This window comes from Kogia breviceps, chromosome 4 (assembly GCF_026419965.1).
Source record: "Kogia breviceps isolate mKogBre1 chromosome 4, mKogBre1 haplotype 1, whole genome shotgun sequence".
NCBI classification, from domain to species: Eukaryota; Metazoa; Chordata; class Mammalia; order Artiodactyla; family Physeteridae; genus Kogia; species Kogia breviceps.
In genome coordinates this window covers 85,655,416-85,683,009 of record NC_081313.1, presented here as the reverse complement: position 1 = coordinate 85,683,009, position 27,594 = coordinate 85,655,416, and the positions used below count along the sequence as shown (strand labels likewise).

The 27,594-nt window shown below is 32.9% G+C and overlaps 1 long non-coding RNA gene across 1 annotated transcript in view; it reads left to right on the top strand.

Moving 5' to 3' along the window:
• Positions 1-27,594, top strand: part of LOC136794037 (uncharacterized) — a 178,458-nt gene that overhangs the window by 102,383 nt on the left and 48,481 nt on the right. Inside the window, exon 3 of the long non-coding RNA XR_010840206.1 lies at positions 13,076-13,206. This is a non-coding gene — a long non-coding RNA (uncharacterized lncRNA). The remainder of the gene's footprint in view (positions 1-13,075; positions 13,207-27,594) is intronic.

Below are 27,594 nucleotides of genomic sequence, written 5' to 3'. Positions count from 1 at the left end.
CAGACAGAGAAAGACAAAAACTGTATGTTATCACTTACACGTGGAATCCAAAAAAATAACAACAATGAATGTATATGACACCACCAAAACAGGCTCTCAGATATAAAAAAACAAACTAGTGGATACCAGTGGGAAGAAGAAAGGGAGAAGGGCAAGATAGTGGTATGGGATTAAGAGATACAAACTACTATGGACAAAATAGGTAAGCAACAAAGATATATTGTACAGCACAGGGAAATATAGCCATTATTTTATAAGAACTTTAAAAGGAATATGATCTATAAAAATATTGAATCATTATGCTGTACACCTGACACATATAATATTGTAACTCAACTATACTGCATTAAAATAACTGTTAGTCTATTAATTAATTTATTCAATAATCATTAAAAACAAACTTTGTTTACTAGCCCAGGTACTGGATACAATATGGTCTCTTATTTTAAAAAACTTATCACCTAACAGAAAAGACAGAAAACTATATTTCAAGTTGACAATCACTATACTAATTATAGTCTTGTATTCATAAGAAAGACAGGACATATGAGAATAAGCACTGATAACTACCTGAGGTATTTATTGTTCTGTCACCTAAAATCAAACAGATTACTTTTAATCAGTTTTTACTGATTGCTAATTTTCTCATCTAAACAGGAGTTTCAGCAACAAAAGGAGGAGAAAAATACAAATGAGGTCATCTCTTATTAAAATCAATTCTAAAAATGATTTCTCTAGAAACCAAAACTTCATTGCAATTAGATAATTTTGTATATTTTTTCACTAGCTTTTTAAGGTCTCTATCAAAATTATGTTGCTGTTTGATTTCTCAACCCGGGGCCTTATCTCTAATGCTGAGTTTATACCTAGGTTGCATTGGAAAATAATGTTATAATTTTTTCAAGAAACATATTATTTAAAACATATTAAAATGCCAAGAATTTTTCTTCCTCTTTTCCCTCCACTTATTCTTTCCATTACCACACCCTTTATTTTTTTTCCCTCTCATTCTTCTTACTCTTCCTTCTTCTTATTTTCCCTTTACACAGGCAAAGTGTACACAAAAGAGACAAAAAGTGATAAAAAATTGGAGAGTTAATTCACTAGGGAAACGTAGATGATCTAAAATTGCTGCTGTAAAGATCATTTTCCCCCAAATACTAAACAGCTGCTTTTCTATGCTGACTAGAGATGAAAGATATTTTCACTGATATTTCACAAAACTACCGAAGTACATATTTTAAAAGCTGATTGAGTGTTAGAAAGTAGTCCTTCATTTTACAGATGAGAAATGAGAAGCTCAATAAATGTAAGTGATTTTCTCAATTTCAAAATGAATCCCAATGCTTCAGAGTTCACCTCTAAAAGTTAAGCCTTTTTATTAAAGACAAGGTACAAGGTGAGAATCAAGTGGTAGACGGCAAGTCCAGAATAGACCATTAGAATAGCCACATTCTGCTAACTAAACATTTATTTAAATACTCATTTTGTGGGTATCTATATAGTTATGCATAAAAACTAAAATAGCTAAATAATTGAAACCACATTTTAAACCAGTTGGAACTGTAGAAGCAAAACATTAATATGATCAGGTAAATTTTGTTTCTATTTGAGTTGCAAGCAGTTCTCTTTCAATAATCTTATATGTTATAAATCTGTATTGGGATGAAGATATTTTCTGAACTTGATCAATTTTATGTTTTAGACAATTTAAAAATCTAATCCCAAACCTAATCATTTTCCTTTATACCTTCCCTCTAGGGAAATATTTGTGGGAGCTGCTTTCCTGTTTAAAACAAAAACAAACACATAAACAAACTAAACTATAAGTATTTATTTTTATTTTCAACAGAAGCTTATTTTTTTAACTTCCAGATGGGTCACCTCTATTTCACCTAGTTTCCTTGCAACTCTCTTTCTTATAAGGTAGTTTTTTTTTTTTTTTACTGTACTTCAATATGGGTGTTTTTATAAGATTGACAATAAGTAAGTGATCAGACAGGTGAGTAAGAGAAATTTGCCAGAATGGGCTTCAGAAATGTGACTTACTCAGGACATAACTGAAACCTTATCCACTCCCCAGTCCTATTATCATGGAGACCCTAAACGCAAGCAATATCTTTTCACAGTTGTTAATCCAGCCTTTAGAAATAGGTTGAAAAATGCATATGACATGTCATCTCAGAATGGCTCTAGTGGAACTTGAAGAAACACACAGGCAAGATTCCTACAGAGATGAGCATCTCATGGCAGGTTGGCTAACATGACCTCAGCCCAGTTGATACCTCTATTGTTTAATTCTCACTAGTATCAGACATTATGACCTCAGCTCTGCATGCTGAAAAGACTGTGTGTGATTAATATAATAACAAATTCATCCCTTTCTTAAAGAAATGTTCTCCCTTTTCTTCTGTTTGATTATATGCATATACACATTGCTGTTTTCCATTTTGAAAAATGAAAGTTTTAATGTATTCTGTAGAATAAGAGCTTTTAAAATGCAGACAGGAGAGGTATATGCTTTGTACTTTTTTTTTCAACTTTAAAAATATATCTTTATATGTAAGGACAGATCCAAGTTTTGGGTCCTAAAAGTCAAACAGTTTGACCACCTTCTTTGAGGAAGAAAAAACAGATGCTACAAGTATGTGTTTGCATAGGAAACAATATTTATGTAGACTTGGAAAAGGTGAGCCTTAAAAGGAGCTTATGAATGGAAGAAGCCAGAAAGTTAAGTTTTCATGAGCTTCCTAGTAAACACACTTCTATTTAGCTGATAAGTATACTTTTAAAAATCTTAAAAGTATTAGTGTCCTTAAAATTATTCATTTTATACTGCCTTCTGAGATGTCAGAGAGCCTAAATAACTTTATTAATTCCCACATGTTTTACATGATAGAAAATACTTAAGGTAGTAATGAATTTGAACCAAAAATGAAAAAGTTTTAATGTACTTATTTTGTCAGATTTTTGTCTGACAAAATAAGTATATTTTGTGTATACAATTGTGCTATAGACAATTGTATAGACAATTGTGCTAATAATTTTCCAACATATAAACTTCCTTTTTCATTTGTAGAATAACTAGAAATTTAAAAATTCTTTTTCTCCTTAGATATGTAGGTTTATCTCATAGTTGTTAGCTGAGCAAAGTAAAGGATGCCTGCTTTTGTTGAAAAAGAAATCTGGAACACTTGACAGTTTCATGCTGCACAAATATCATCAAGAATTTTCCTTTGAGTGCTGAAACATATTATTCCTAAAGTTTGAATTAAAAGTGTTATTTACTTTGAAATTTTAGTTGTAGAGAAATAAATTGTGCAACCAAGTCTCTATATTGTAAGAATTGTCTATACCACCACAAATCCAAATTTTCCCTTTTAAAAAGGCAAAGGAATTATTAATGTTGAAAAAGCAAATAGTCTTTTAAGGATGGAGGGATTGTTTTTTAAGCTATAGCCTTCTTCTTTGTTGACTTTTCTCACCTCCCTGAAAGTAAATTATAAAATATTTCACATCATTTTAAAAGATATAAATATAACTAAAATATTATCACAGTGCATACATTTTAGGTATTAAAAATAGTTCCCAGATAGTTTTTAGATGTTTGTGTGGCAGGATATTTTTTTTCCACTAAATGTGTTCAAATAATCACCTGCATCATAATTACTGGATTGCTTTTTATACTCGTGGTGCCAAAATCTGCTTCTAAACCAGTGAACTAGAACCTTTAAGGGTAGGTTGTATATCTACACTTTTTTAAACAAGATGTTCAGGAAATTCTTTTGTACACTGAAGTTCATGAACCATCATTAAAACTATAATCCTCTTACATTTCATTAGTAAACACTTAAAAATAATTATTTAACTATTTCTTACATTTGGCTATAGATAATGAAATGTGACAGTAACCTTAGTTTAAAAAAAAGAAATAAATCTTTACCAAAGTGCTAAAGATGTTAGCCATGCCCCATCTTTATATTCTAATAGAGTCTTTAGAGAATTTTAAGATTCTTTATCACTTATATATTTGGATATAGAATCCAACAATCACTTAAACTTACTTTTTCAAGTGTTGTGACTGATATTTACTTAATATTGATTACTCAAAAATTATGAAGATCCCATAATTCCTATTCTAGAAAGTATGATTAAATTAATAATATTACCATAGGAGAGTCAGTATCATGATTTCTAGACAAAGCAGAGGTAAGGCATAATATTTGACAAAATCTGCCAAGTGTTGATAACAAATTTAGCTATGTAATTTAGGAGAATATTAAGTTTTGAGTTAGTTTATATGAACCATTAGTTTACCCAATGATAAAACACAAAAATACGTGTTAGAGTGCTATTTTAAAACTCTCTAGGCAAGTTCAAAGCTACCTGCAAACAATGTATGACTCATAGAATTCAAGTAGAAATATATTTTCTTACTCATCCACATATTAGTAATCTGACATTTCTGTTTCCATTTCTCCCTTGGCACTATTCGAGTAAATGTAAATCAAAGATAAAAGTTACCTAGATGTTATTCAATCACAAATATACATAGATCTAAAACATGAAGAGATCAGTGACCTCCTGGTTGGTCTATGGTTCACATCCCAAGAGTGAGAAGCAGCACTGAATGTTTTTTGAGTTTTAGCCCAGTGTATTCTGTCCTATTGCAGACCCTGGGCACCCTTCCTTGGCCAGAGTGACTGCTTCTAGAAAGTAATTTTGGATTGAATTAGAGCTTTCTAAGACAGACAAAACGTACTTTACAGTAAGCAAATTGAATTTCTTTGGTTCAGTGACTTTCTGTGCCATGGCACCTCTCAAGAAGATTTTCACATTATTGCGAGCTGGTAGATTTCCTTGTAAAATAGCCATAGGCTGCTCACACATACTATGCAGCCGATTCTTTGCCTGCCTTTTCTCTCAGAAATATGTCTATTTTTCTTTCACACATATACAAAACTATTTAAATGAAGCATACAAAGAGATGACATAAGTTATTGTCTCTGTCTTTGAAAAGAGTACATTTCAAGTGGTTACTAATTCATGAAGAGGTCTCCAAGGAAAGGCTTAGCTCAGTACCTGGCATTGTGGAAATTCAAAGTATATTTAATGGAGTGAAATGGAAGGAATATTTATTTATCTCTCACACAGCTACGAATGGAGAATTGACAATATTTGCAATGTTTTGATTAGGAATACTATGTGGTACTAGCCATTGGACAGATCTATTTTTCCTACAGTTTGCAAAGAAATGAGCCTCATCCTTTTAATTTTCCCTTTTGAAACATTCCTGAAAGTTATAGGCTGATAACTTGTAGCTAAGATTTTACTTTCTAAATATTTTTGTTCAAATGAAACCAGACCTTTATGTTGAGGGTTCAAAATGTACAGGTATAAATAAAGAACACTTTGCTGCATTAGTATCAGAGGAATTGACAGCATTTATAAGAAATAACTCCACATGTTTCAAGTTTCATTTTTTACTCAAAAATATTTTTATGATTAAAATAATTCATCATACAGGAAACAATTATTTTCATAGACAGGACAATCATTTTTATTCATTCTTAATTTGTTGTTGATATTGTCATTATTGCTGAAGCACATCACCTTATTGGTGATTTTACAGTCACATTACCCCAGGAAAAATATGCCTGTATATTTTTCTAAATGGCATGAAGTACCACAGTCCAGTTTATACCACTTTATCCTACACAAAATGTCATTTTCTACATCTCTGGTAAAATTTCATGCTTGGAAAAAAAAATGTCAGGGTCATTAGGCAATGAGAAACATTCATTTTGACATAGGGGAGAAGATTGTATTTAACCAGAATATGCAAAGTTCTCTGTGGTGATTCTTCACTCAGAGGTCCCTTGGGCTTAGAGCCCTAGGAACAGATGTGACCTCAAGCCTGGTCTAAAGAGAACAGAGCCATGGGCAGAAACACCTCCCTCTATCAGGTGAGGAACCTTCTGCCAGGAGCAGCATTCTCACCAGGAGGACCCTAGAACCATTGCCAAATTAGAATCTGCCTCTGGAGAGAAGTCACTGGGCATAAAATCTCCAGTGATTTGGTGATTGTTCACTGAGCAGACCAGAAAGCATATGTGAAGAATTCACAAAAGGGCTTGTGTGCATGTGCCTCAGTCACTGGGGGCCAGAGGGAGGATGTTATTGGCTTTCCTCTTGAAAGCACTTTCTCAGGGTCTGCTTTACTGTTCAAAACCTCTGGCAAAACTAGGGTATCTAGAACATGGGGTTTGGGAAGGTTGATACTGTGTACTTTTTCTTTAATTCTGTTTGTCTCAATAGTTTTGTTTGTTTTTGCTTTGCAGGGCAGGAGTAACAAAACCATCTGGTTTCTATTTTTCTCTTCTTTTTTCTTTCAAAAGTATAAATAAGACCTTAAGAAGAAATTTGAATGCAGATTGTAATAATGCTTGATATGTCTAGCAAGATTTTAAAAGTGTTCTATAAATAAAAGCATTAAATAAGATTTATTATAGATATGTTTTAACACTCACTTTAAAGAATAAGTAATGCAACATTCAGGAGTTTGCCCTAAATTCTAAAGACTTTGGTGTACTGCAGAATTAAAAGTGACACAAGGAACTTGAAAGTAATAAATGTATTGATAGACTATACTACACAGTGCTGTGAATATACATTAGCAACCTGGCTTGTTAGCATCTTAAATGATACTCTGTCAGAAAGAATGGCTTGATCATTTTATTTTGTTTTGTTTCAGCAGCTTTGAGATCCCATGCATTGGCCAATTTAACAGCAATAGCTACATTTTTCTGCTTTGTATATGAATCAGTTATTTAGAACATTCCTGGTGAAAAATATCATAGCAACACCTCCATTTTAATGGGACAGTGCAAAGATACCCTGGAGAATCAGTTACGATGAAGGCCTATGAAAGCTGTTTTGCTTTTCATTATTTTATGGGGCTGGAAGAACAGGTAATGAGGTAATGAGATCTGAAACTTTTCCAATACTTCTCAAGGAAAATAGAACAAAATTCAGTTGGATCAGAAGAATTACTGAGGAGTTACTAATTTGAAAGTGTTGGTCTCTATAACTCAGAAGGCCTAGAAGCAGACTCCTCCTGTTCTGCCATATTAACAAAACAATGTGGAACACCTCAGGTGATGGTAATGATGCATTGACTAAATTAGTAGCTAAGTTCTGCACGTTTGTTTTCATAAAAGGAATTAATAAGCAAAATAGTGAGTGACCTCAATTTCAGAAGTACACACAAAGGAAATTTTTATCAGAGCTAGTCTAAAGAAAGTGAGCAAATAGAAAGAAATTTTAAAATTATCTGCTCACTGTTACTAATCAGAAATCTTCAGTCTGTAGTTAAGAATCCTATTTTAATATTCCTTAGTTGGGATGTATCCCTAAGTATGTGACCAAGACAGTGCAACTGTAAAAATATCACTGAAACTATTCCTGAAAATGTTTCCATTAAATGCAGGTAAAAAAAGAATGAGATAAGAAGCGTTTTCTGAATCAATTTTGCAAGACCAAATGCAAGAGAGCTCCTTTTTAGTCATGTCTCAATTTATGTTTCTCCCAGAAATCCTTCTTCTAACCCCTGCTATTTATTTATTTATTTTGCGTTATGCAGGCCTCTCACTGTTGTGGCCTCTCCCGTTGAGTAGCACAGGCTCCGGAAGCGCAGGCCCAGCGGCCATGGCTCACGGGCCCAGCCGCTCTGCGGCATGTGGGATCCTCCCGGACCGGGGCACGAACCCGCGTCCCCTGCATCGGCAGGCAGACTCTCAACCACTGCGCCACCAGGGAAGCCCAAACCCCTGCTATTTAATTGCATATAAATAATTTCTGCTTCTGAACCACACTTTAAACGTTCTTGATTTGGTGCCGTTCCTCTGCCCTAGAGTTCCTTTTCCTTATTTCCACTTGCCCAACGCATGCACAGCTTCCAAGTTTCAGTACTTGTTTTTGCTTAAAGGGTCCCTAATCCTCCAAGCTGGAAGTAATTGGCAAAGGCCACCGTCAATGCTGTAATAGCAATTTGTAAAGCTCTCACAATACTTAGTACTTTCTGTTTTGTGTTATAGATATGTTTATATCTCTCCTGAATTATACTAGATTCTAAGCTCCTTGAGGATAAAGATCCCATTATATAGCTCATAATATATAACACAATACCTTAAACTTAGTAGACACTTAGTGTATGTTTGCATTAAGTAAATAGGTTAATGGTACATTGAAAACTGTGTTAAAAAAAATGGCTCCATTTCAATTTACATATTTAAGGAAACTTCAGAAAACTCACAAAATTTAGAGAAGTTTTAATTAGTGGCTAAAGCATATGTAGAAACATTTAAATTGCAGAACTTTTTCCTCAAAAATCTGTCTGGTCTCACATTGTAAAGCAAGTATACTCCAATAAAAATTAATTTTAAAAAATCTGGTCAGATGAATGAAAGTATGTATATCAAGTACAAAGTACTAAATAATGCAGTTCCTTTTTGGCAAAATGCACATTCTTCATTGATATGAGAAAAAATATTATTGTGTAAATTGAATCACAAATGTTAACATTTAATTTTTATCATGCTTTCTGGAAATAAAATGAAAAGTAAAATGATACAAATAAAAGTAACCAATAATCCAAAATCTGACTGAATTAACAAATCTAGGATTCATTAATAAATTCATAGCATAGTTGAGAGCCAAATTTGGATGGTGGCTGGAATTAGACATGATTTGTACCATTTATATAACAGTTAACGACAAGGTTATTTCTGTAAGACTCAGAGAAGGTGATATGATGCCTCTTGATTTTCAAAAACTGTATTGGGACTATAATTCCATATTTTTGTAATTTGATTTGTAGATTACTTTGTAATACACCATTTATATCTGTGTGGCATTTCATTGTACAAATTCTTCATCCTTTATGACAAATCCCTAGGTACTGGAAGTTGAGTATGTGCATATATATTATGTAGGCATATACTTCAGGTAGGCTGGAAGCCCAAGGTTCTTAGGGGCTAGAGCACCAAGACGACTTACCCGAAGAGACTGACCTTCACTTTAGCCTCACATAAGCACTCAGGAATATTTGTTTCGTTACCACTTACTTGAAGCAACAGGCTGGCACGAACATATCCAAAGACTCCAGAACCTTCTGATGAATATGAATCACTTCCCACTGCTCCCCTGACCCCTACACAAAACCCATGCTTCTTGAAAAGACCTGAAAGAGTGTATCAGCTGCAGCAGGACAGAGCTGTGGCAACATGAAAGAGAAAGGAGGCTTTCTTCCAGCCATGGAGGACAATGTCCTTGAGTCTCTTGCTTTGTACAATTATCTTCATGCAATTACATTTATACACATATGCATATATTCTGGTATATTTATATACACACACATGTATGTTTATACACACACCCACATATATTTACACACAAAGGTATATAGTAAAAATTTATCCATATGTTCCATTATATATATGGTACTATCATTCTTTTGATTTATTCTTCTACATTCTCTTAATTTTTTCATTGGAATAGATTCCTAGATTTGAAGCAGGGATGTAGATAGGGGGTGGGTGAAAGGGCATGTATGCATTGTTTTCTGTTCTATATATCTTAGCTTTGGTTTATGATTTTATTAAGTATGTCTTCTATAATTTTTTAAACACAGTCTAAATAAAAATATTTTTCTCTGTATTTTTGAATTTATGTTTTCCTATTCTTTACTCTTGTGAACATGTATTTTCTCTCTCTTCTTATTTGAGTATGCAAAAAATGTTTCAAATAATTTTTTTTAAATACACAAACTATATATTATGTGAGATAAGCTCTATAGCTCACTGGTAGACTTGTTGGCATTTTCCTGGAGATACGTCAGAGGCTAATTACTTTTCTGGTATTACAGAGATGACCTCATGAATGTTCTTGGATCAGGCTATATTTTTCCCAAGAGTCTGAAGCTGATGGATCAGAACATTCTTCCTCCTTGAGAGAGATTGTAGTGCCCCTAGGGGTTACTATTTAAAAATCTAACCCTCTGGAGTCTTGGTGACTCTTTGCTGAGTCATTCTATAAATATATTTGTCTATAGTCATTTGTAAAGCCACTCTTTAATTGTTTTCTGATGCAGCGATTCCTAAATTCATGTCAATTATTTCCTGCATTTTATTCATTTAAGACTTATTTTACTATTATTTTTCTAGTTTTTTGTCCAGTGGATTACTTTATCTTTTTAACTTGGCTTATGCAATGCAAGTAGCTTAGTTACAAAATTTCTCTTGACAGTTATAACTTTCCCCTATTTTACTAATTTTGTATTTAATATTCTTTTCCCCCCATCTTTCTAGAGTTTTATTTGCTCTAATCACTACCCTCCATCCCATCTCTTTCTCTCTCCTCACCAGTTTCTCATGTTGTTTTCCATTAAAAGAAAAATCAGAATTCTCTCTTCCATGAGCTCTTGTGTTTTAAGATTTCTGTGCCCTTGTTCCTGCAGTCTCACCACTTACAGATGACTGGGTTTGGTAATGCGAATTAGCAAGACATTGCTGCTACCATCTGGGACTCACTATCTAGTGTAGGGGAGACATGTAAACAGAGAACAAACACTCTAGTGTGCAAGGCAGAATATTCATAAAAATTAAGAACCAAAACATGCACTAGCTCCCCTTCTGTGCCTATTAGACTTGCAGAGTTCTTTTTTAAAAAAATTATTTTTCATTGAGGTAACATTGTTTTATAAAATTGTGTTTCCTGTGTACAATATTACATTTCTACTTCTGTATATACTACAGCATGCTCACCACCAAAAATTTCGTTTCCATCTGGTACCATATAGTTGATTCCAATTACCCATTTTGCCCTCCCCTCCTTTCTTCTCTGGTAACCACTATGCTCTTCTTTGCATCTGTGTGTTTGTTTCATTTCATTTGTTCTCTTATTCTTGTTTGTTTGTTTTTTATATTCCACATATGAGTGAAATCACAAGATATTTGTCTTTCTCTGTATGACTTATTTCACTTAGCATAATACTCTCAAGCTACATCCATCTTGCCCCAAATGGCAAAATTTCCTCTTTTTTTAATGGCTGAGTAGTTTTAACATTTCTATTTTCATCATTTTCTAAATAGTTTTTAACTACCATTTTATGTTTTCCTTGACACAGGCAATTAACTGAGTTGTTTTCAAAGATTTCCCTTGTTTTGCTTATCCTTTTACAGTAATACTTAACATAATTACATTGTAGTCAGATAATGTTGTGTGTAATATTCCTTTTTAATATATTGAGGTAACATTGAACTTAATACACTACCAGTTTTTTTTAACACTCCACAGACATTTTGAAATAATGCATTCTGTTTTCTTTGTCTGGAATGAAGGATCTCTAATCCTCACAAATTGGTATTATTAATGCTAGTCTATGGATAGGCAACTGAGACTCACACACTTTGAACTTCCTGAAGTGAACACTGGTTATGTTTGACATAATTGGGTCTAGATTCCCTGCTTGACTCCAGTGGTCTGCTATCATTATTATTTTATAGGATCTTCCTTTGGGGCCCAGGAGTTTACAATATATAAAGCACTTAAAGTGGATGGAAGAGGGTCACATAGATCATTGCAATACAGTGTCAGGATGTATGAAAGAAACTAAAGAAAAGTATTCTAAAACATTGGTACTATTATTATGGAGCAAGGGCTCACTGCCTGATGTGCATAGCAGCCAATACAATGGCACTGGCTTTTGAGAGAAGAAAGAGCTTTATTGAGAGGTTGACTGGCAAAGAGATAGGAGGAAGAACTCAAATCTGTCTCTGTGCTTCATGTTTCAAGGCAAATGTAAGGAGTTAGGGAAATTTCAAACTTGGAACTGATTGGTTGGTCTTGAATCAGTCCGTATAAGCTACACATGCTGCTGGAAGGCAGATTTTCCTTATTGAAAGACTTCTCATTTTACAAAGGGCTCCAGCAGCAACATTTCTCTTCTGAGTTATGAAGATTCTTGGTCCCAGGATTACCTTGGAGACATGGATTCCTGACGTGCACATGTGCAGTACTGTCTCTATAAGATATCTCAAAGTTTGTTTAATCAGCAGCCAATTTAAGGAAGCAAACCAGTTTAAGCTGGTGCTATTTCAATTTGACTAATCAACAAGCTATTTAAAGAGGCAAAATCAGTTTAAGCTGGTCAATGTTTTTTCATGCTATTTCACATTATCCATGTGAATGTCAGAAGGCAAAGAACTGAGCTCTTCTGAAGGTAAGGAACTATAAAAGAGAGAAAACAGAGTATAGCCCTGGCTTTTCATATATATCTTACTTCCTGTATGTTTGAGGAAATGGTGATATACGGAAGGAGACAACAATCTGAAAAACAAAAAAGCCATTGAGCGCTGGGGGGAAAAAAGTCTGTGGCATCCAGGTTATCTTCTAAAATACCTAAATATCTTCATCTTAGAGATAGTCAAAAGTAGCAGTGAGAAATTTAAATGTATTTAATCGTAGAACACTTTATTATAAATATATTTTTTGTTTTAATAAAATTATTTTGAAGAGGAATTTTACTTTGTATTTTTATCTTATGTTTTTTGTCCCCAAAATGGGTTTTTATTTATTTTTATTTTATTTTTTGACCACAGAGGTTTTTAGATCACATGGATTGTATGAAGGTGAGGAAGAATTCTGAATACTTAAATGTGAAAATAATTCACTTGAAGAGTAAACACCTGGTCATGCTAAAAAAAAAAAAGAAGTTAAATGATAAAAAATGGCATATAATGAGCAATAACAGGACAATTTTTTGCGCCCTCGCAATTTCTAATTGCCTATGTATAAGACTGTATTTAGAATTTTGTAACTTTAAATATCAACAAGCCTATCCATTGTGGTGGACTATTATGCTTGTGGAAGGTAGACAAAATAGCTTCTCCAAAACAAAACAAAACCAAGCTCTATGAGTGAGGGAGAAATGTGGGCAAAGGGCAGCATGAATACCAGTGTAAAAGATACGAGAGCAGAGAGCACCATTTAATTCACAGAGACCTTCTCTCTGCAGGGCTGCCAGGATCCCACACAGTTCTGCTTATTCACTTCTTGGCTGGTGCCCAGTTTGTTGGTTTGGGGACTATAGGGAATTTTGAAGGCCAGGAGCACCTATACCAATGAGGACTATCCTACGTGATACAGGTCAGTGTTATTCTATGCATCTATTGTTAGTAACTTGGAAAATGCTTTATACATCCATTGCTAATAATCAGTACCAAAGCTGCCCTCTAACATAGGATATCTTGTCCGATAGAATATGACTGGTTAGAGGAAGCAGGAAGCACTTCCACAGACAGTAGGAGTCTTCAGTCTCACCAGACATTAATTTATTTAGCAATCGCTGATAGCCCTTGCCATTTTTATTTTGCAGCTGAACACCTTTCTGGGATAACTGTTGCAACTGAGATCTAGAGTCTTCCTGACCCCTTTAATTCTCTGAATTTAGAATGAAAATTCATTAATAATGAATAGTGAATAAATTTTTGAGTTAACATCAATATACATAGTGTTGCAATCCTGAATGCGTTAACTGAAGTATATGTCTGCCTCCCTGTATTTTTGTATGTCTGAATAGAGGAAGAGATTCTTCTTGGCTTAGAAATGCATTTATCACATAGCTTTGTTTGTATTCTACTGTAATGGCTATTAGCTCCTAGATTGCTGTTTCTCTGATGTTACAGGAGCTGGGGCTATAGATGTATATATTGAAGAAATCCCTAGAGCCATATGTATTCTTGTGTTATGATAATGTTACCATTAGTCTTGATTGTTTTTGACAATGGTTACAGAATTGCCCAAAGCAAGAAGTTTAGTTTTGCTCACATTTTCCCCCTTAATTTGGAAGAGTGTTTTTATTTCACTTTTATTTGAAATGAGTTCCTGTGCTGTTATTATGGCATTTTATGTGACTTGTCATTGTAGTAATCAATTTTACATTTTCTTCACGCCAGTTCAACATTCTGCTCTTGACGAGCACTTTGTCATATTTACTAGGGTTCTCATCATACATAGGAAAATGCTTCCTCTATTTGTCTCCTAAATTTTCTTTTTCCCTTGTTAGTAATTTTGCTATCTCTATATCAGTGTTCTGGCTGGTTGCAATTACAGGTTTTCCCAGCTGGGAGCTTGTAGCATTTTCTGTCTCTGCAACATGCTGAACTATTCTGATGTGAGTTTCAATTGTTTCACCTTCATTTTATGCATTTTTACCATGCTTTGTTGAAAAGGAACTGTCAAAATTTGAAGGGGTAGAAGTCTGAGAGGTTTTTTGTTGTTGTTTGGTTAGGTTTTTTTTGTGTGTGTGTGTGTGTGTGTGTGTGTGTGTGTGTGTGTATGTATTTCAACTGAGACAAACTTTGTATTGCTTAGGTATCTTCCCAGTGAGATGAATTCTTTTAGACTGAGGTCTTGGAATTGCTGCCTAGAGATTTGTATTCAAGTTTAATCTACAAAAATGTGAAACAAAAAATGATTAGTTTTAAATTGTGGATAAGAAACTAATTGACCCTCGCCATGGCAACAAAAATTTAAAAATTCTTACTTGATATTCAGTAATTGTGAAGATCTGTGTTTTGTGTGTGTGTGTATGTGTGTGTGTGAATGTGCACATATGTGGGTATGTGTTCTCCACTGAATCAGTATTAATAATTTTCACAGATTGCTACCATTTACTGGTCTGTTTTTCTCAAAAATATTTCTGTTGACAGTGGAGGTGTTCCTCTAGGGAATGATTTTCAAACTGCAAATCAGGATCACCTGAATGGCTGGTTAAAGCACAGAAATTTTGAGTTAAGGCGTCCGGGGTAGAGTCCAAAATTTGCACTTTTAATAAGTTTCCAGGTAATGCCAATGTTGCTGGTCAGGGGACCAAACCACTCTAAGTGATGGGGCATTTGATTCTAATAGGTCCTAAGTTTCTAAGCCATTACCTTTCATATTTTTTAGAGCATGTCAACTAAAAAACTGCACAATGTGAGAGTTGTGAGTTAAGTTTTCTTTGGGGCAAAATGAAGAGTATAGCCTGGGAGACAGCATCTCAGATAGCTATGAGGTACCAGCTCCAAAGAGGTAGGAGGAGAGGTCAGTATTATATATGATTTTAGTGAAGGGGGTATGTGCAGTCAAGCACACATTTTGGCAGAGGCTTGAGGCTAGTCATGAGGAGCAGATGTCACCGTTAATGACTTTAGTGCTTTTCTAGATATGAGAAAATGCAAAAATTTGGGCTCGTAAAATCTCCTGAGAATATCTGTTTGAAGGCCTATTCTGATAGTTTCTCCCAGAGCACAAAGTGCCTCATTCCTGATCTCCACCCTGAACTTTTTTCAGGGTGTGTTGAAGGTTGGCAGCTGCAGTTGCTTGTGACTTAATCCTTGTAGAGGCAGATAGCAAGTGCTAATCTTTAGTTGGCAAATATTATTTGAATGCTCCTTTAGGCATGATGGGAACCTTGGGAAGGACAGTAACGGCCATTACTCATTAATTAAAAATCCTCTAAGAGTTTAAAATTCTAAAGTACACACACACTCCTATGAAAAGTTTATATATTTGGATGAGTTGTTGATTTGACTTTAAAATGTCTTTCTGATATAGCATATGTTGAAAAACATATTGCATACGTTTGAAAACAGTACTTCAGAAACCTTATATAAGAAAGCAAACACACAACAGTGGAAGGAAACTTTACGTAATAGCCCAATTTGAAATAACACTGAGGCAATGTTGATTTTCTGCTCAACGTCACTTTTATTTTTCAAGTTACTATAAATTGACTGATAATCCAGTTATAAATAGTTTTCAGATCTGGTTAGGAAAAGTCAAATGATAAAAAGGTGTTCTGTATGAGTATATTTTGCAGACTAAATAGTTAGAGAAGTAAAGGCAAAATCCTAGATTAATAAGAGATCTGCAATTAATCATTTTATGTAAGAAATTTAAACTAGTTTAAATCAGCCATTAAAGTGTTAACATGGAACATAGGCATTGAAAAGCAGTTATAAACACTGTATTCATAACAGTATTATCTTGGCTTCAAATAACCTGTATTTTGATGATAATATGAGAAGCAAAATCTTGGGGATGCTGTGAAAATGGCATGAAAAATCTGGGAACAATATTTACTAACAGAAGAGCATTAATTTTGTTTTCTGGTTTGGGTTGTTTCATACATCTCAAAAGTAGGCTTACAATGTTTTTGTTAAAACTGTTTCTAATACCATTCTAATTGTTTTCAATTCCTTATCTAATTTCATTTTAATAGCTTAACTGAGATAAAATTGACCTACAATAAACATACATATTTAAAGTGTACAATTTGATTAGTTTTGATACATGTGTGTCTGTGAAATTGACAGAACAATCACTGTAATTAACTTAATCATCATCACCCAAAGTTTATCCTGTCCCCTTGTAATCCCTCCTTCTCACCTTCCCTAACACTCTTTCCTGTCACAGGAAACCACAGATCTGCTTTCTGACAGTATATGTTAAATTAAAATTTTAGGAAATGTCATCTAATAATATCATATAGTATGTACTCTTTTTTCTGGACTTTTAAAATTCAGTTATTTGGAGCTTCATCGATGCTTTAACATTTATTCAGAAGCCCATTTAGTGCACCTTCCTATTCTTGCATCCTCCTCACCATAGAGCATAGAGGGGGAAAAAGAAAGTAGTACTTGTCTGCTATACAAATCAATTTTTCAGAAGTATCTACAAAAGTAATATAACAGAGGCTGATTTAAAACATCTATTTTCTCTCACCTCGCATCCTTTCTGGGAAAAAAAGGAAAAAAATTCCCCAGCTTTCACTTCTCAACTCTACCCCACCTAGAAACCCTGTTCTCTAGTCGTACTTGGAGAATGGAATAGAGTGAGAGGATTTCCCTAAATACTTTTCTTAAAACAAGCCGTACCTGAAAATAAAACATTCAGAGAGATGTATCAAAAACAAGATAAAGTGCACCCACGATACAATATACTTATTGTAACTATTCAAAACACACAGGGCTTCCCTGGTGGCGCAGTGGTTGAGAATCCGCCTGCCGATGCAGGGGACACGGGTTCGTGCCCCGGTCCGGGAAGATCCCACATGCCGCGGAGCGGCTGGGCCCGTGAGCCATGGCCGCTGAGCCTGCGCGTCCGGAGCCTGTGCTCCGCAACGGGAGAGGCCACAACAGTGAGAGGCCCGCGTACCACAAAAAAAAAAAAAAAAAAAAAAACCACACATAAATCTCTCAACCATCCCAGCCTTCCCTGATTATCTTTCTCTTCCCAAACACCCTCTTGTTCCTTAGTGCCCTGTCTAGGTCTGGCCTCCAGACTCTGTGGAACTTAATTCCCCTACACTGGGTTTCCTTAGGTCTTTGCTAAGAAAGAACTCTGACAAGGAACATTTAAACCATGGCAGAGTTAGAGGGGAATACCAGAAAATTCTGGTTGAGTTTCAGAGATGGAATAGTAACCCCTGGGATGACTCTATACACAATCCTAAATCATGCTTGTGTTCAGTGGCCCAAGTTATTTTTTTAAAAAGTAAGATAAAAGTCCATCTAATATCTGGGTCAATATGTAGCTAAAGAGCTCTGCCTATTGTAAATTAAAACCCAATATCTCTATTTTTAAAATTAAGGTTTATTTTTCAAATAAGTTAAACATTTTCATAGAATTTTGCTCTTGTATGTTTGCATTATTTTATGCATACAACTTTGTTTATAGAAAACCATTTCAATGTATCACTGGTTAGTCCTAGTGAGAAAATAATCAAATTTATAGGTTAAATAATTTGTGGAGGAAGGAAAGAGGAGGAGGAAGGAGGAAGAGGAAAGAAGGAAACAATTGATTCTGTGATTTTATATTTAGCTCGTTGAGCTATGCATTTTCAATTTTACTACATGTCTAGTAAGCACTTATGGTAAGCACTGAGAACCAACATTTTTTATTCTAGGTCTATCCCTATCTATCAATCAATCAATCAACTTATCTATCAACTATCTATCATTTATCTCTCATCTATCATTTCTATCAGTTTTTCCTAAATGATAGGTTACTCATTTATTCCATTAGGAAAGTTTTAAGACTTTTTAAGTTTTGGGATCAGTCCCCTCTTTAATCCCCGGGTATAGTACTTTATTCCTGAAAGGCTCTAGGACAAACCTAAATCAAATAAGTAAAAAAGGATAGATTTTTTTTTCCTGATTTCCTATTGAAACAGTTTGTTAAAGCCTGGGGATAGAACAGCTGAATCACGTAACTCTGAAGGGAGGAGGGAACCTTCACATTAGACTTTGTGAGTTATGTGTCTAATTATATCCAAGAGTTTGACAGTGCAGTACATGTGTGTGTCTCTGTAACAACCCTGCCTGAATTTTTATTCAGAACCACAATGTCAGGTTTTACTTGTATTACTATCAGCAGTCATTATATACTCTGACATGTTTAATCCAAATGACTCACTACTTCTCACAATCGAAGAGTAACAGAACAATATGAAAAATCATAAAACATAACATCATCTCTTCCTATTTCATTACATATTCTCCTTGTAACAGGTTGGCCAAAACATCCCTTCAATACGATTAGATAAGTGAAGAAATTATATTAGATTCAGTTCCCTGAAAGACCATCTGCAGTAAATACAGCAGTGGGTTTCAATTTAAATTAAAATTGATTGTATGCTTATTGATTCTTCTAAGCTTTAGAACTGGAAAATTAAAAATTCACACATAGCAATTTTGATTTGCTTCTGAGAGAAAGTTCTTGATTTAGACACTCAGCAGGCTGCCGATAGGTAAATATAATAGTGAGGAAAATATAAAAGTATTTATTTGGGAGGCTATAATAATTTTATGGATAGAACTGAAAGCAGAGGGCTTTTAATAAACTACTAGTTGTTGTTAGTGTTCAATGCACCATAGAAGAGTTAGCATACCTCCCACTTTCCTCACAACTGGCCCAGTTTACATTAGTTTTCCCAGGCTCCAAATTATCCAGGTTGTATGATAATTTACATCATTATTTTACATATTAGAAACTATTCATAGAAGCAGCCCAGTAAGAGCCTCAACAGCTTGAAGCTAGGTTATTACCCCTTTCTTCAAAGGTAAGTTTTTTCAGTGGTATGCTAGGATGAAACACCCTGAAATTTAAATCATATATTGTAGAATTGTATTTGGATTTCATAAAGACAGGTTTCCAAATAGTATTTAAGACTCTGAAGTTCAGTGATTCTACAATAATTACAGTTTTGATCTAATTATAAATTTATGTGGATAATGAATGAAATTAAAAGTGTCTTCAAATTCAAATCTGTCCACTTTTTCTGACCACCTGTTTAAAACTAGGTTTTTGAAGATCTGTTCTCTATATATACATATATATACATACACATATTTAAATATATATATCAATATATATTTTTTTAAGGGTTTAAAAATGGATAGGAAGAAAAGTGAGAAGGAAAATAAGAGCTCTAGGTGAGAGTAACGGGCAATTAATTAGAAGCCAAAGATTGGAATTAGTAATACTAAAATTTAAAAAGTGAGTACCACATCTAGTCCATCTAGAGAAATCTAGAGGAACTTTATCAAAATATTTCATAATTCTGAAAAGTAACAGTAAAAGCTAATACTTACTGGGTACTTATATGCCAGGCACTGTTTTAAATCTCACCAGAAAATTTAGTAGGTACCTTTATTGCTTTCACATTACAGATGATGAAACTGAGGGACTGATAGATTTATTGTTACTAGAGGTAATGTTTTTAGAAAGCAGTGGAGCAAGGTCTGGAATCTGCATGGTCTGACTGCAAAGGCTGCATTTGAACCACTACTCTGTACTCAAAAAAACAAAACTGTGTCATGCCTTTTATAGGCTAATGAAAACCTAGAGATGTGAAATTTGACAGTTATATAACTTTTATAATATCAATTATATAGAGTCCATAAATCTTTCCATAATTTGGTGTGTATATCAGCATCAGATTCATTGGTATATATTTACCAAATTTATCTTTTTCTCTTAAAAATCACAATGTTAACCCACATTCTGACATGAAATACCTCACCTATTCTTCATGATTTCTCAGAAATTATAATGATTTATAAGTCATATTTAAAAGTTTCACTAAATAGGGACTTCCCTGGTGGCACAGGGGTTCAGAGTCCACCTGCCAATGCAGGGGACACGGGTTCGAGCCCTGGTCAGGGAACTAGGTCCCACATACATGCCACAAGCTACAACTAAGGGGCCCTCGAGCCACAACTAAGACCTGGTGCAACCAAAAAAAAAAAAAAAGTTTCACTAAATAATACCAAGTAAGTTCTTATTGTGTCAGTGCTATTACCAGTGCTTAACATGTATTATATCATTAATTCTCACCAGAATCTCAGGAAGAGGGTACTATAGTTATCCTAATATTTACAGATAAATCACTTGTGGTTTCTGGGATTCATGGGGAATTTCTAGATTCTTATTTTTGTAACGGACATGAATGTTAAAGCTCTTTTAAAAATTTATCTCAAACACCAAAAGAAACCCATGATTTAGATAGTACTATTATATTGTTTTGCACAGCTTATATAAAATGTGGACACATGGAGAAGTGCAATATTTAAATTTTCAACTACCTTGAATATCTTTCCTCTGTTTCTAATATTAATTCCATAATTTAAAGTAAAACAACTATTACCATTCTCATAAATAACTAACACATGATATCAATGGAATCACCTTATTCTAATTTATATCATTTAATAGCATTATAACATTAGTCTTAAGCACCAGTCTAATCTACACCTTCTTTTCTGTTATATTCTTTTAGATTTTCTTTCTTATATTCTAGATATAAATTCCTTATTGGTTTTATATGTTTCAGCTATATTCTTCCAGCACTGTACTACTAATTTTCTTGACTTTACTTATAGTTCTTTTAGATAAACAAAATTATTCATTTTAGTGTAGTCAAGTTTATATATTTTTTTAAATTTCAAGAATATTACTTCTTAGTTAAGACATACTCATTTATAAAAATCTGAAATGGATTATGTTCTATTCAAAACTGATGTAATCTCTTATTAAACATATAGAGTTTTTAAAAATAAATTTATTTCCTTATGGCTATATTGGGTCTTCATTGAGGTGCATAGGCTTCTCATTGCGGTGGCTTCTCTTGTTGCAGAGCATGGGCTTTAGGTGCACGGGCTTCAGTGGTTGCAGCACACGGGCTCAGTAGTTGTGGTGCGTGGGCTTAGTTGCTCCATGGCATGTGGGAATCTTCCCAGACCAGGGATGGAACTCGTGTCCCCTGCATTGGCAGGCAGATCCTTAACCACTGCACCACCAGAGAAGTCCCACATATGGAGTTGTACAGATAATTGTATCATCTGGAAATAATCATTTAATTTTACTGAACATTCATGGTTCTGCATGTAAGGAGCTCAGAGTGCATCACTCCACCCCAAAAACAAGTAAAGAGCTGAACAGACTGAAATATCAAAAACTCTTCTTATATCTGTAAATGAGGGCAAACCTCTGCCCCCAAAATTGAGGAGACAGATAGCCAATACAGGGAATCACAGGTTGCTGGAGCCAATTAACCTGGGAAACAGTGTAGGGGTAGAAGAACCTGAACTGTAATTGACAATAATTTGGAATCTTGACATTGTTGGTTTATGGGAATACACATTTATTAACTAAACTACATACATAGTTTTTTTACATGAACTTTATCAAAATGTGAAATAATTTAATTAATGAAAACAAAACTTTATTTATAAGAAATATGGTAAGCTTTCCCCTAGTGTTTTCTTTAAATTGAGCAAACTATCTCAAAGTGATATTTACAGAGCTATAGAAAATTTAAATTTAGTTTTCCTTTAAAATCTTTTCAACATGTTAGAGAAAGCACAAGGTTGAAATTATTTAAATGTGATATTTTATCACAAACTGTATTTTTTTAAATTTACTATATTTATCTTTTAATTTTTTCTTATATCTTAGCTCTTTGTTAGAGGACAAAGTCCAAATAACTCCTTTCTTTTAGCCATTCTTTTCCTGCTTAAGATGGAGACTGGAAATATTCCATGAAAAGTGTCTGCAGCTGTGCCTGAGGAGGTCTGGGCCTTGCTCAAACCTCTGCTTTCCAAGTGATGTTGAGCACCTTCTTCATGCTTATCTGCCACTCCTATATCTATATCTTATTTTGTGACACATTTATTGAAATCTTTTGCTCAGTAAATATGTCTTATCTGGTTGCTTTTATTACTGTGGAATTATAAAAGGTCTTTATATAGCCTAGATGCATGTCCTTTATCATATACATATGCATATATAGTGCAAATATTTTCTTCCAGTGGCTTGCCTTTTTATTTTCCTGAGTGTATTTCAGAAAACATTTTTATTGTACTAAAGGCAAATTTATCATTTTATTCTTATTGCAACTTATTTAAGAAATTTATGCCTAATTCAAGATCATAAAGAATTTCTTATTTTTTTTCAAAAGTTCTATACACCTATACACAAGTTCTGTACACTCTGTATACAGGTGCTTACATTTAGGTTTATGATTCACTTTGTGTTAATTTTGGATTTCAGTTAGAAATGTTAGAAGTTAGAAGTTCACATTTTTGTTTGTTTGTATATGCATATCTAATTGTTCTAGTATAATTCATTGAAAAAACCATCTTTTACCCAATGAATTACCTCGGGACTTTTTTGAAAAATCAATTGACCATATATGTGTTCATCTATTTCTGGACTCCCTAATCTATTCCAGTGATCTATTTGTTCATCCTTATACAATAGTACACTCTAAATTTTTGTGGCTTTACTGTAAGTCTGGATAACAGATAGTATGAATCATCTATCTTTGTTCCTTTCCAAAGTTGTTTGGGTCTCTGAGATCCTCTGTCTTTTCATAAAAATTTTAGAAGCAGTTTGTCAATTTTATAGAAAAGAGCCTGCTGGGATTTCGATTGAGATTTCATCGTGTCTGATCTATGAGCATAATATTTCTCTCCATTTATTTGGGTCCTCTATAATATTTCTGAGCAATATTTTATAGTCTTCAATGTACAGGTTATATTCATATTTCATTACATTCATCCCTAAGTACTTTGTGTTTTTGATGCTATTATAAATGCTCCTTCTGTTAAAATTTCAATTTCCAAGTATTCATTTCTAGAAATGGAAATATGACTAATCTTTGCATATTGACTGTGAATCCTGCAACTTTCCTAAATGAACTTCTAAGTTACAGTAGTTTTTCTGATTCTTTAGGACTTTCTAAATAGGTGATCATGTTGTTGGAAAGTCGACAATGTTTATTTCTTCTGCACAATCTGTATGCATTTATTCATTTCTTATCTATTGTACTGACTAGTACCTCCATTACAAGGTGAGTAGAAATAGAGCAAGCTTCCTACTTTCATTCCTGCGCATATAGAAAAGTGTACAGTCCTTCATTTTTTAAGGTTAAGGTTAAATGTAGGCTTTACAAAGATGCCTTTTATCAATTTGAGTCATTTTCTTCTAAATTATGGAGATTTTGAAAAATCATGAATGATCACTGAATTTTGTTGAAGGTTTTTTTCTTATTTATTAAAAATTGTCATATGAATTCTCTTATTTAATCCATTTATATAATAATTTAATTGTTTTTCATATGTCAATGACAATTTTCCAACCTAAGATGAACCTTAATTGGTGATGGGATATTATCTGTCTAATGTGTTGTGGGATTAAGGACATTTGCCCAGAGGGATATTAGTCAATAGTTGTATTTTCTTGTAATGTCTTTGAAATATTTTGTTGTCAGAATAATGCTGGGATCATCAAAGTATTTTTTAGTGATCCTCTTTTATTCTATGGTGGAGTTTGTATAGAATTGGAATTTTTCTTTCTTAAATGTTTGATAAATTTGTACTATGAGGTAACTGGACATAAAGAGTGTTGTTGTTTTAATGGGAAAGTTTCAGTTCCTTTAACAGATACAGGCCCATTCTCATTGTCTATTCGTTTGGCAATGTTGGCAATTTGTGTTTTTCTTCAAAGATCTCAAATATATAGGCAATAATTTTTCATAATATTGACTTAGTATTCTAATGTCTATAGGCTTTGTAATTCTCTTATTCTTTTCTGACATTGGTAAGTTTTGTTCTCTCTTTTGTTTCATGATCAGTTTTCATGATGGAATTTATTAATTTTATTTGGCCTTGGAAAGAAGTTATTTTTAGTTTTATTGTTTTTCTCTATTTTTATTGTTCTTTTTTCGAGTTTTCTCTATTCTCTCTATATATTTGCATATATTATATATAATGTAATATATACTTACTTTATAAATATATGTAAGGTTATTTAAATAAAAATTTGAGCATTTATTTGAATTCTTTCTTTTTTTCTAACATAAACATTTTATGTTACAATGTCATTCTAAGCATGACTTTAATGGCATTTCCCAAATTTTGACATTATGTTTTCAATTTTCAGTTCAATTTTTTAAAAGCAATTTTTCTTGCAATGTTATTTGACTCATGGCTTTTTAAAATGTATAGTTTATTTCCAAATATATGTACAATTTTCAGATATCTTTCCATAATTGATTTTCAGTTTAATTCCATTGTGGCCAAAGAATAGACGTATTTTTCCAAGTTTGAAACTTACTGAAGGTTTTTTATGTAAGATATTGTCTGTCTTAGAGAGTGATCTGTGTGTCATTGAAAAGAATGTATATTTTGTTATTTTCATGAGTGTTTTGTAAGTGTCAATTAGTTGAAGTTAGTTGATAAAGTTCTTCAAGTCTTCTATATTCTTACTGATTTTCTACTTGTTATACTAATTATTCATACTGCAGTGCAGCAAAATCCAAGTATACCTGTAAATTTGTGTCTCTTCTTTCATTTCTATCAGATTTTGCATATTGAAATTATTTATTTTCCAAAATATTTAAGATTGTTATATCCTCTTAATGAATAGAATTATTGCTATGAAATTCCTTCTTTATCCTGGTAATATTTCTTTTTCTGACTTTTACATTGTCTTTTATTAAAAAGTCACCTCAGCATTCTTTGGACTAGTATTTGTATTATGTATTTTTATTCTATTCTTTTATGTTTCAAGAACTTTTCAGGTAACAGATATTTTAATGTCTGTTTTGAATATGCCTTTCTATCATCTTTTGGTTTGAATATTTTCTGACATTATGTATTTGGATCCATTTCTGGGTTATATATTTTATTCCCACTGGTCTTGTGGTTATTCTTGTGCCAGTACTACACTATTTTAATTATAGAAGCTTAGTATGTTTTAAAGTTTGGCAGGGATAGTCTTTTTTTTTCTTTCTTTCTTTATAGTAGTTTCCCCCTATCTACACTCACTCCCAGTAATTCCTTGGCCATTCTTATATGTTTGTCTACCATATGAATTTTACAATCAATATGTCTAACTCCATAACAAAGTATGGTAGTTTCTTTACTAGAATGATATTAAATTTACAAGTTAACTCAAGGAGATCATGTTTATAATGTTGAACCACCCTATCCAAGAACATGTCTTTTCATTTGTCTAAGACTTTAGAGAGTTTTAAACTTTTAAAGTTTCCCTACATAGGTTTTACACATTTCTTATTAAAGGTTAAGAATTTTTTTGTGTGTAGTATTCATTTAAATGGTATTTTTCATATACTTAGATTCTTTGATATGTTATTGTTTAATATAAGAAAGCTATTGGTATTTATTGACTTTATATGTTGGAACTTTACTGAATTATTTTATTGATTGAGCTAATTCTTTCATTGATGTCCTATATATTTCTAGGTATACTATCATAGCATGTATAAATAAAGATAATTTTTCTTCTGCGTTACCAATTTGTATGCCTTAGATTGATTTATTTCACCAAATTGGATTAGCTAATAACTCTCATACAATATTTGATAGTAACACAGTTAAGTGTGCATTCTTGCCTTGTCTCCCTGATCATAGTGGATCTATTTCTTGTTTCCCATTGTGCCTTGGAAGTTTAAATATATATGTGTATAAATTTAATATATTTAACAAGTATATTTACATATTATATTTATGTATATTTTTATATTTGCATTTATATATTCATTTAAGAAATTATCACTCAATTTCTCTCCTAATATCCAAATGGCTGTTGGATTTTTTTTGAAGGCTTAGCATCTATGGAGGTAACCATATAATATAGATGAAACTTTTTTTTTACATTTATTAACATTGTAATGATATGAATAAATTAGTCTTGGAATAAAATCCACTAGGTCATATCATATTCTTTTTTTAATGTATTGTTAGATTCTGTTTGCTGATATTTTATGTAATATTTTTGAATCAGTATTATTGAGTGATTTATATCTGTGTTTTTCTATTTTCCTCCTTTCTTCAGCAGATTTAGGTATAATGCTATTCCTATTTTATAAAAGTATTTAGGATGGTTTCTTTCATTTTCAGTACTCTGGAATAATTTATAGTACATTGGGACAGTATCATATTTGAAGACTTGGTAGAATCCCTGTTGAAAATATTTGAACCTGGTTCTTTTTTGTAGGGCAGTTTCTTCATACTTTCTCCATTGATAGTATAGCAGTTTCTCTGTTCAAGATGTCTAAATCTACCAGGGTCAGTACGGTTATCTGTGTTTCTCTAGGAAAGTGTTCAGTTCCTAAATGTTTTCAAATGTATTTGCCTAGTTTTCTGCAGATTAACTTTTCTGATTTCCTCTGTTTTAGTGATTATTTGTGCCAGATAATTCTTATTTAGATCCAAATTTTTATCTTATATTATTTCTCTTCTACCTGAAGACATTCTCTTAAAAATTTCTTGTAGTGCATTTCTGCCAGTAATGAAGACTTTCAGCTCTTACATGTATCAAAACCTTTAAGTTGCTTTTTTGAACTATTAAATATTTGTAATTATAAAATAGAAAAATGGGATAATTTCTTTTTATTTTGCCTTGTCAGTTTATGAAAGATATTTTATCTTCCAGATCATATTGTATTTAATAAGAATGCTATTGTTATTATAATCTGTGTTCCTTTGTGATTTTTCTATGGCTGCTTTTAAAGTAGTCTCTTATTGGTTTTTAATAATTTGCATTGTAATTTGGGGTAACTTTCTGTTTGTACTACTTGGTGTTTGTTTAGCATCTTGAATCTGTGAAATAATAGTTTTTATTAAATTCAGAATTTTTTTTACTATTATTTCTTCAAATATTGTATTCAACAACTTCTTCTGCCCATTCTTTATTTTTAGGTCTTTATTCACAGATTTGTTAGACTTTTTGATATTTTTAAGTCTTTTCTCTACATATTGAATATGATTCTTTTTGGATAGTTTATACTGCCATGTCTTCAAGTACAATTATCTTTTCTTATCTGCACTATCTAATCAGCTGTTAATTCCAGTTTGTGCATTTTTTTCCTTAATATATTTTAATTTTTGTCTCTACAAGTCCTATGGTCTTCAAGAAATAGTTCCATTTTATATTTTCTATTTCCTATTTTTTTTCTGACAC